Genomic DNA, 9651 nt, shown 5'->3' with positions numbered 1-9651 from the left:
GCTAGTTTCAAACACACTCTGTATTCCAAACTGCAGAACTGGTGACCTTTCTGTCTCAGTCTTCTGAATGCTAAGATTAAAGATGCATGGTATTACATCCAGTTTGGGTAATCTTTTCTATCTGATCAGTTTGATTGTCTCTAATTCTTGACTAATTTTAGAATTGTTCTTTATTCCTTCCTTACAGATAGATACTTCTGCCTGGTTAGGGAACGGAAGAATGACTAGAATGATTGAAAATGTGAGATAGAAACACATGAGGTTAGGAATGAGGAGTGGACAAATTTCCATCAAAGGGATTCTAGAGCAGGCTATGGAACAGGTAGATGGGCTAAAGGAGATGGGCAATAAGGCCTTGAGTGCTGAGAACATCGATGATGACTTACAGTGCTACTCTGAGGCAATTAATAGAACCTCAGAACCATGTGCTCTATAACAATTGCTCTGTAGCCTATGCCAAAGAAGGGGACTACCAGAGGCCTATGAGGATGGCTGCAAGACTGTTGACCTGAAGCCTGACTGGGGTGAGGGTTATTTAAGAAAAGCGGCAGCCCTTGAGTTTCTAAACTGATGTGAAGAAGCCAACTGAAACCATGAAGAGGGTTTAAAACATGAAGCCAATAACCTCCAGCTTAAAGGAGGCTTGCAGAGCATGGTAGCCAGGTTGGCAAGGAGGAAAATCATGAATTTCTTCAACTTGCCTAATCTGTACCAGAGTTGGAGAATGATCCCAAGATAAGGATGTTCCTCAGTGACCCTAACTACCAGGAACTCATAGAAGAGCTTCAGAATATAACTCCAAGATCCCTGGGTCATGACTACTCCCAGTGTTCCCTTGAGGTTGATCTGGGAAGTTTGGATGGAGCAGAAGAGGCAGCACCACCCCTACTCCCACCTCCTCCCAAAAAAAGGAGGCCAAGCCAGAACCAATGGAAGTAGATCATCCAGAGAATAAGAAACAGGCAATGAAAAATGTTGGGAAATGATGCCTACAAGAAGAATGCTTTTGCCAAGGCCCTGAAGCTTTGTCCCAGGACAAGGAACTCGACCCCAGAAATACACTTCCATAACTAATCCAGTAGCTGTGTGCTTTGAGAAGGGTGATGACACCAAATGCCATGAGAAGGCCATTGAGGTGGGCAGAGAGAATCGAGAGAACTGACAAGTTGCCAAAACTTATGCCTCAATTGTCAATTCCTACTTCAAAGAAGAAAAGTAGAAAGATGCTGTCCGTTTCTACGACAAATCTCTGGCTGAACACCGAACCCAAGACGTGCTCAAGAAGTGTCTGCAGGCAGAGAAAATCCTGAAGGAGCAAGAGCGACTGGCCTATATCAACCCTGACTTGGCTGTGGAGGAGAAGAACAAGGGCAATGAATGCTTCCAGAAAGGGGACTCTCCCCAGGCCATGAAGCACTATACAGAAACCATTATCCAAGAGATGCCAAACTGTACAGCAACTGAGCTGCCTGCTCTACCAAGCTCGTGGTTTCGGCTGACACTCAAGGACCATGAAGAGTGGATCAAACTGGAGCCAACCTTCATGCAGGGTTACACATGGAAAGCAGTTGCCCTGGAAAACATGAAGGAGTGTATAAAAGCCATGGATGCCTACAAGAAGGCACTAGACCTGGACACTAGCTGTAAGGTGGCAGCAAATTGTTAGCAATGCTGTATGATGCAGTACAATAGACATGATAGCCCTGAGGATGTACAGCAGTGGGCCATGGCTGACCCTGAGGTGCAGCAGATAATGAGTGCCCAAGCCATGAGGCTACTCCTGGAGCAGATGCCAAAGGACCCACAGGCTCTGAGCGAACACTTAAAGAACCTTGTAATAGCACAGAGGATCCAGAAGCTGATGGATGCGGGTCTGGTCACGATTTGGTGATAACCTGCTTTTCCTCTCTTCCCTTTGCCGGTGAGGAAAGGCAAGCTGGAATGGCAGCAAGCAGCACTGGACAGGAGTGGGACAGTGGGAGAAGAAAGGCTTATCCTTATGGTTATACATGCCTGCAAGGAAGACAGACTCAACCAGCATCGCCACGGGTCCTCCCAGCCCACGCGTGGTCTCTTCACTGCTGCCCTCAATTCCCGGTGTTCTTCCCTGCCCAGCCCCAGGACCCCATCACTGTCTGAGCTGCCCTGTTATAACTGATTAATGTTTATTTGGAGCAGTGGGTGCATATGGGGGAGAGGAGGGGAGGGTATTCTTCCCAATCTAGGGTCCCAGCTGTCTTCACTTGTTACCCCACATCCCTCCTCGATAAAACAAGCCAGTCAGGTGTGGTTCTATGCTTCAATAAATAAACAGAAAGAGAGAGAGAGAGAGAGAGAGAGAGAGAGAGAGAGAGAAAGAAAGAAAGAAAGAAAGAAAGAAAGAAAGAAAGAAAGAAAGAAAGAAAGAAAGAAAAAGAAAGACAAGAGAATATGTGAGATAGTAGAAGAAAGTCTAGGGTTATTCCGATCTGAAGGTCCTATTGTATTTATTAAAAATAGATTTATTTGGCTCAGAATTGATAGCTCAGAGGTTATGAGCACTGGCTGTTCTTCTAAAAGTCCTGAGTTCAGTTCCCAGCAACTGTATATTCATTTATATTACTTTGTATGTACGAATGCTTCCTGGATCCCTTGGAATCAGGGTGATGGATCTTGGTATGAACTGCCATGTAGGTGTTGCTCCTCTGAAAGGGCAACATGTGGTTTGACCACTGAGGTATCTCTCTAACACCTGAAAATATTATTATTATTATTATTATTAGTTTTTGATACAGGGTTTCTCTGTGTAGCTTTGACTGTCCTGGACTCCTTTTGTAGATCAGGCTGGCCTTGAATTCACAGAGATCTGCTTGCCTCTGTCCCCTCAAGTGCTGGCCAAAATGCCAGGCTCTGAAAAACTTATTTTAAATGCTGCTTCTGATCATGATTTGGTTTGTTTTCTTCTGTTATAACAACGTATCTGAGACTGGAAAGGACTTTATTTTGTCTGAAGTTTAGTAGGCTAAGTTTGCTGGAGCGACGACTTAATGGTTAAGAGCAATTGCTGCTCTTGCAGAGGACCTGGGTTTAGTTCCCAGCTGCCATCTCTTTGTGACTCCAATTCCATTTAATCCAAAACACTTTTCTGACCTGCTCTGGATCCAGGCATGTATGTGCTACTCATACATGCGTGCATGTAAAACAATAAAATAAATATTTAAACAGAAGGCTAATCTTTAGAGAACATGGTATTTGTTAGAATATCACACCACGTTGACTCACAACGGAAGCCTGAAACATGAGCAGGAGAGATGGTTTAGCTGGAAAAAGTGTTTGCTGCTCAATCACCGGGACTAGAATTCAGATCCTAAATAGTAAATTGTGTCTTACACATGCCTATAGCCCCCACTCCAAAGTTGATAGAGCTAGGAGGATTTCTAGGGCTTGCTGGCTTCCAGCCGAGCTGAGACGTTAGCTCTAGAATCAGGGAAAGACCTTTATCAAAGGGATAGACCGAGAGAGGTAGAGGAGGCCACCAGAGGCCTCTGTGTGCACACATATGCACTCACACATTTTCTTACACACACACACACACACACAAACACACACTATAAATATTTAAAAAATAAATTATTTTAAACATGATGAAGTTCAAGTGGGCACGTGCAAAAGAAACAATAGCCAAGGCCGACTCACTTTCCTATATTCCACTCCTGTGAGACTACCACAGCCCTCCCTAAGGAATCTAGCTATCTCCTACAAGTTTCCACTGCCCATCCATGCCAAGTGGCAATTAAACTTCAACATTAGCTGTGAGGGACAGACCATATCTAAACCACAGCAAACAAGTCAATGAGAAAGGGATTGGAGGCGGGGAGTGGGGGGAGAAAGAAAGAAGAAAGCAGAGAATGGGGACATATTCCAGTGCATGGTCCAGTATGTGTGTGTGTGTGTTTGTGTGTGTGTGTGTGTGTGTGTGGTGTGTGTGTATGTGGTGTGTGTGTGTGTGTGTTTGTGTTTGTGTGTGTGTGGTGTGTGTGTGTGTGTGTGTGTATGTGTGTGCGTGAGAGAGAGAGAGAGAGAGAGAGAGAGAGATGTATAGTGGTCGCACCAATTAGATTTAGTGAATTATCAAACAAACAATGTATAAAGTTAGGAGGGAGCATTCTGGGAGACACAATGGGTTAGAGGAAGGAAATGAAGGGTGGATATGATTATAGCTCTCTCACACATATGAAAGAAGTTCTCAAAGTGTAATCATTATTAAAGTGGAAGACAGTGAGAGAAGGAAGGTGGTAAAAGAAGGGTAAATGTGCTTTTTTGTTTACTATTGTCTTACACTGAGAAGCTGGGGAGTGATTGCCTCTGGAGAACGAGGTGTGAGTTAAAGGAAGGACAACACAAGGGGCGTTTTGCCCCTACATTAGGAATTTTGTTTGCTTTATGTGGAAATTATGTTGCCATTTTTAATAGTGGTGGCCTGCTTTCTCTGGCACTGGTCTCATTCTATCTGTCTTTCTTCTGAGATTTAGGTAATTCCACTTGGGTTAGCTTCAGATCTTCAGCACCAGCGTGGTACCTCATACCCTAAGAAAACAACCAAAGTCACATCAAGCTGTGTTGCTCTATGCTTGGGTCAGTGTGAACATTAAATCACTAGCAGTTCTCCGAATGAAGTCTGGCTTTCAAGATGACCTGCTGGAAGTCTTCATCTTCTTCCCTGATTGTTGATGCTAATACAAGCATTCAGCATGTCTTAAAGATCTTTATTTCACCATTTATTTTAGTTTCTCTGTGTCTACCATGGATATGAATTGCTTCCATAGGCCAAAAGAAGGCGCTGGATACTTTTATCATAAAGGATTATACAATATTTGATATACTATCAATTCAACAGAAAATATCAATCTACCAATTCTCCAGTTCCTAAATTCTGCTATATGGGTAACTTGCATCAGTAGTATGTGGGGATTGCTGCGTACATGCTTCATATGTCTTGCCGGGAGATTCTGACCTGGCAGGTTTGTTGTGAGGCCTAGAAGTAGGCCTTGTGTGGTGTGTGTGAGCATTCCTGTGGCTGTGAATGTACTCGTGCGCATGTGGCGTGAAGGACAATGGGCAACCCCGGATGCCATTCCTCAGGAGTCACACAGTGATTTTTGAAATAGGTTCGCTACCAGCCACCCTGTCTTCTGGATTCTACTAGATGACTTGTCAGTGCTGAGATTTCACTCCCACAAGATTCAGCTTTTTATTTGACTGCTGGGGATTGAACTCAGATTTTCATGCTTGTGTGACAAGCTTTTTCAGTAACGGAGCTATCAGCCCATCAAAAGAATATGTGTTGTAACCTTCATTCTAGGCACTTTTTATAATCAGCAAGATTTTTTGGCCACTGCCTTATCTAGAAAGTCTACGTCTTCTTGTAATTATAATATTATTATTTTTGGTAGTGCTGGAAGATCTTTCTATTTTTTTTTTTTTCATTTTAGATTCTCTTCACATCTCCGGTCTTTAAATTAGCAGAATACATTTCAGTATTTTCTCTAAGAGAAAGTTTAAATTACTGTGCTTTTCCCCCCTCTTTTAGGATTTCACAATAATTGTGAGGATTTCTGGAGGACAGGCCTTGCCCACGTAGCATGGCAGCCAGAAATGACAGCTGCAGCTCTTGGGTGGGCAGAGCTACAACTGAGTAGAGCGTGTTTCAACAGGGCCACAGTAATCCCATATAGATTTATTGCTGGTGGTCCAAGATATGGGGAATTAATTTCAACCTATGCTGCAATTACGTGGGGGAAACTCTATTGTGGCTTTGAAGAGGACAGTGGAGAATTGATGAGGAACAATGAGCAGGGACAGCTGGAGGTCATCGAGGGCTTTGGTGAGCAAGACATTCTATGCCAGGGAGGAACACTTTACAGAAACTGTTAAATAAAAATGCCTTCTCTGGACATGCATCTTAAAAATCAGAATTATCTCACAATTTTGCTGCTGCCTTTGTTGTCTGGGGTGACAAGCACAGAGAAGCCAGTTGTAAAAGATTTAGTTGACACAGTCTGTATTGTCTGGGGCTTGGCTATTTTAGATTAATACATAATTCACTCCTCTTGAGCACTTTGTGTCTACCAGGACAGTTGTGCTAGCTAGCAACAGTGTGAAAGTGGCACAACTGTTAGACCCATGAGAAGAAAACTAGTTCTTTCTGCTCAAGAAGATGAAATCCTGGCATAGGTGGAGACATAACAGTCCACGTGGGCAGGTCAGTCCCTCCTCAGGATGAAGGACCACTCTTAGGAAGGTGGGCTGACCTTAGTCCTTGCGATGGACACAAGAGGGACAAGCATTACATAGTTTAGATTCTGCTCTTTCCCTTCTCAGAATTCTTGCTCCCTAGGGCAGTCCCTGTGACCCAAATCAATGGGTCAGCTCATCTTTTTGTGTCTAGCCAGAAAGCTGCTGCCTTTCTTTCTTTCTTTCTTTCTTTCTTTCTTTCTTTCTTTCTTTCTTTCTTTCTTCTTTCTTTCTTTCTTTCTTTCTTTCTTTCTCTCTCTCTTTCTTTTCCTTCCTTCCTTCCTTCCTTCCTTCCTTCCTTCCTTCCTTCCTTCCTTTCTTTCTTTCTTTCTTTTTTTTCTTTCTTCCTATCTTTTTCATATGCTGGTCAGAATGGAAGTAAGTCTATCTTGGGGCTTTGGACTCTCTCTAAAACTCCTGCCCCCCCCCCTCATGTTGCTAACCTCCAGGCCTGCTTAACTCAAAGGACTTTTCTTCTTTCCTCTTCTCCGTTCTCCTCTTCTGGGCATCTTCTAAGATCTACAGCTTGCCTGCCTTGGTGTGTCTTTCTTTTAAGCACCAAAATACCTACCCTCAAGCTGCTGTTTTGAGTCTGTCCCTAAACTTTCTTTTTTTTTTTTTTAAATTAATGAGACTAAGAATTCCAAGAATAGGCCCTGAATTCTCTGATGTCATCTGGTAACCATAAAGGGACTCCCCCAAATTTCTGGGAGCTACAGAGAGGGTTCTTGTCTCCTATCATAGCTTTTCCATCAGACTGCAACCCGATGACACAGATATAGCCCCCTCCACACTCTGAATCACCCAACTAAAATTGCCAAGGCCCTAGATGATTCTGTGCTAGCTAAAGAGCGGAGAGAGATCTCCGAATGGTCTGTGAGATTGTAGAAACTTCAGGGTTACCACCCCCTCGGGAACTCTAAATCTCAGTGCATCTTCTTTCTACTTTCTTCTATCTCACCTGTGCATAAGCACAACTTGAGCCTCGAGGAAGAAAAGCATTTAGAAGGTTTAGGGGTTGAGAATTTGTTTCAAAATGAAGCAAGTTATTAGTCAGATCCTGGACGTAGATTATTATACCATCAATAACAAGAATTTAAAGAATTTAAATTACATAAAGGGTGCATCTACACTTGGCCAAAAAGGGGGAGCTATTTTTGCATGAAAAATGCCAGAGGCCAGCCTAATCTACACAGCAAGTCTCGGACAGCCAAGGCCACAAAAAAAAAAAAAAAAAAAAAAAAAAAAAAAAAAAAAAAAAAAAAAAACCCAACCAAACAAACAAATAAAATAAAAAAAAGAAAAAAAATCATTTTGCATTAAAAAGAAGGTTCCATTACCTTCTAATGGTGCTATGCTGTGGACAAGCCTCTATTGTATAAGCTTTGGATGGCGGGTATTGTCATCATGATACTCCAATACCACACCAACCCTTGGGCTTTGGAATAGACATTTAAGATCCAAATGATAGAAAAAGCCACAGAATATTGCTCATAAAGGCTGGCAGCCTAGCATGTTCCTATTTATTACTTTTTAATTATTTAATAAATGTCACACCTGGTGGACTGGACCATTCATTTTCATAAGAGAGAAAACTCAGGCCTGGAAGGACGGTTACAGCTAGTGGAGGTAAGGTTGTAATTGGATTCCAGGGCTGCATAATTCCTGGAATTTCCCTTCTACCTCTCTTCTTTGCTCCCCACTCCCTATAGCCGCGGTTCTCACCCTTCTTGATGCTGTGGACCTTTAATACAGTTCTTCATGTTGTGGTGACCACCCAAACCATAAAATTATTTTTGTTGCTACTTTATAACTGTGCTTCTGCTGCTGTATTGAATCATAATGTAAATATCTTATATGCAGGATGTCTGATGTGTGACCCCTGTGAAAAGGTTGAGAACCATTGAACTAGACTGTTTTTGAGGAGAAAGGGCTCTCACTTAGTGTTGTCCTCTCCTGATCCATTTTACAGACCAAACACAAATAAACTCTTGGTTCTTTTCTTAAGTTTCAAAGAAACATGTATGTACTTTATGGTAGTTAATTCACTGTCCTTTATTGCAGGTTTTTAGACCGAAACTTATTTGACATGACACAGCGTGTTACAGTTATGACATTGGCAACAAAAGAGTCCTTTCTTTGGGAACTGGTGGTCTTTGGGTATTGTCACCTTGCTCCTTCACATACTGAATGTGAGGAGGTTGACAACAGGAGCTGAACTGCTTTACTGCTGGGAGTCTGTTAGTTTTGTCTGGTGTGTAGGCAGAGGCTGACTTACCTCGGTTCTTCTCTGACCTGGGCGCTCTTGATAGCAGTTCCATTGTAGATATCATTCTAGTGTCCTCGCCTCAGTTTTTATTGATATACATTAAATATACAGAATATTGGGCCCACTGTGACATTTTCATACATGCCATAATTGTTTTTGTTTTTGTTTTATTCTTCCTGGTAGTTTGCTTAATTTTTTTAAAATTTTTTATTAATTACACTTTATTCATTTTGTATCCCCCCGTAAGCCCCTCCCTCCTCCCCTCCCGACCCCTCCCTCCCTCCCCTTTCTGCATGCATGCCCCTCCCCAAGTCCACTGATAGGGGAGGTTCTCCTCTCCTTTCTGATCTTAGTCTATCAGTTCTCGTCAAAAGTGGCTGCATTGTCCTCTTCTGTGTCCTGGTAGGGCTGCTCCCCTATAGATAAAATTTTTCATTTTTTCCCCTTAATTTCTATTGAGAAGTATTGTGGAGAAAAAAAAGCCAAAAATAGTAGTTTGTCACAATCTAATCTCATTGTAGTCCTTTAAAAATTCAAGCCAAGTTACATATTATACTATTCTGTGATGGAAGCATTAAAAAGTGTGTGTGTGTTTGTGTGTTTGTGTGTATCTGCAGCCATACATGTGCCATGGCAATCATGTGGAGGTCAGAGAACAACTTTCAGGAGTATGCATTTTCTCCTAAAGTTGGATTCAGGGGTCCAGCTCAAGTCATTAGGCTTGTGAGGCAAATGCTTTTGTCAGCTGAGCCATCTTGCCAGGTTCTATGATGGAAAATTTTATTGGCCTACATCTGCTATCAACACTAAGATCAAACTGCTTAAGGAAGCCTATTATCTCCGAATCCTTCTTAACCTTCCTTCTTGCTTGGCCCATCTGCGCTGTTCAAGTCTCGGACACTTTTGCCCTTCTTCCAAATGCTGTTGTTTCTCCACCTTATAGTATTTTGCTTATTGTGTTTTTCTGCTCAATAATGTATACTCTCTTCTCCTCACAAGTCATATTACTAATTATACCATTTTTATGATTAAAACTTTTAAATAACATATTGACCCTTAAGATAATGTTTTCTTTACATCTATTCTTTGGATCTCAGCTTAGATGACAT

The 9651-nt window shown here is 42.2% G+C and overlaps 1 pseudogene; it reads left to right on the top strand.

Annotated features, from left to right (window-relative positions):
• The first annotated feature begins 313 nt into the window (after positions 1 to 313).
• Positions 314 to 8491, top strand: LOC129684631 (stress-induced-phosphoprotein 1-like; annotated as a pseudogene).
• Positions 8492 to 9651: the final 1160 nt, after the last annotated feature.

This window comes from Psammomys obesus, unplaced genomic scaffold (assembly GCF_907164565.1).
Source record: "Psammomys obesus unplaced genomic scaffold, mPsaObe1.curated_primary_1811, whole genome shotgun sequence".
NCBI lineage: Eukaryota > Metazoa > Chordata > Mammalia > Rodentia > Muridae > Psammomys > Psammomys obesus.
This window is presented reverse-complemented; position numbering and strand designations above follow the sequence as displayed.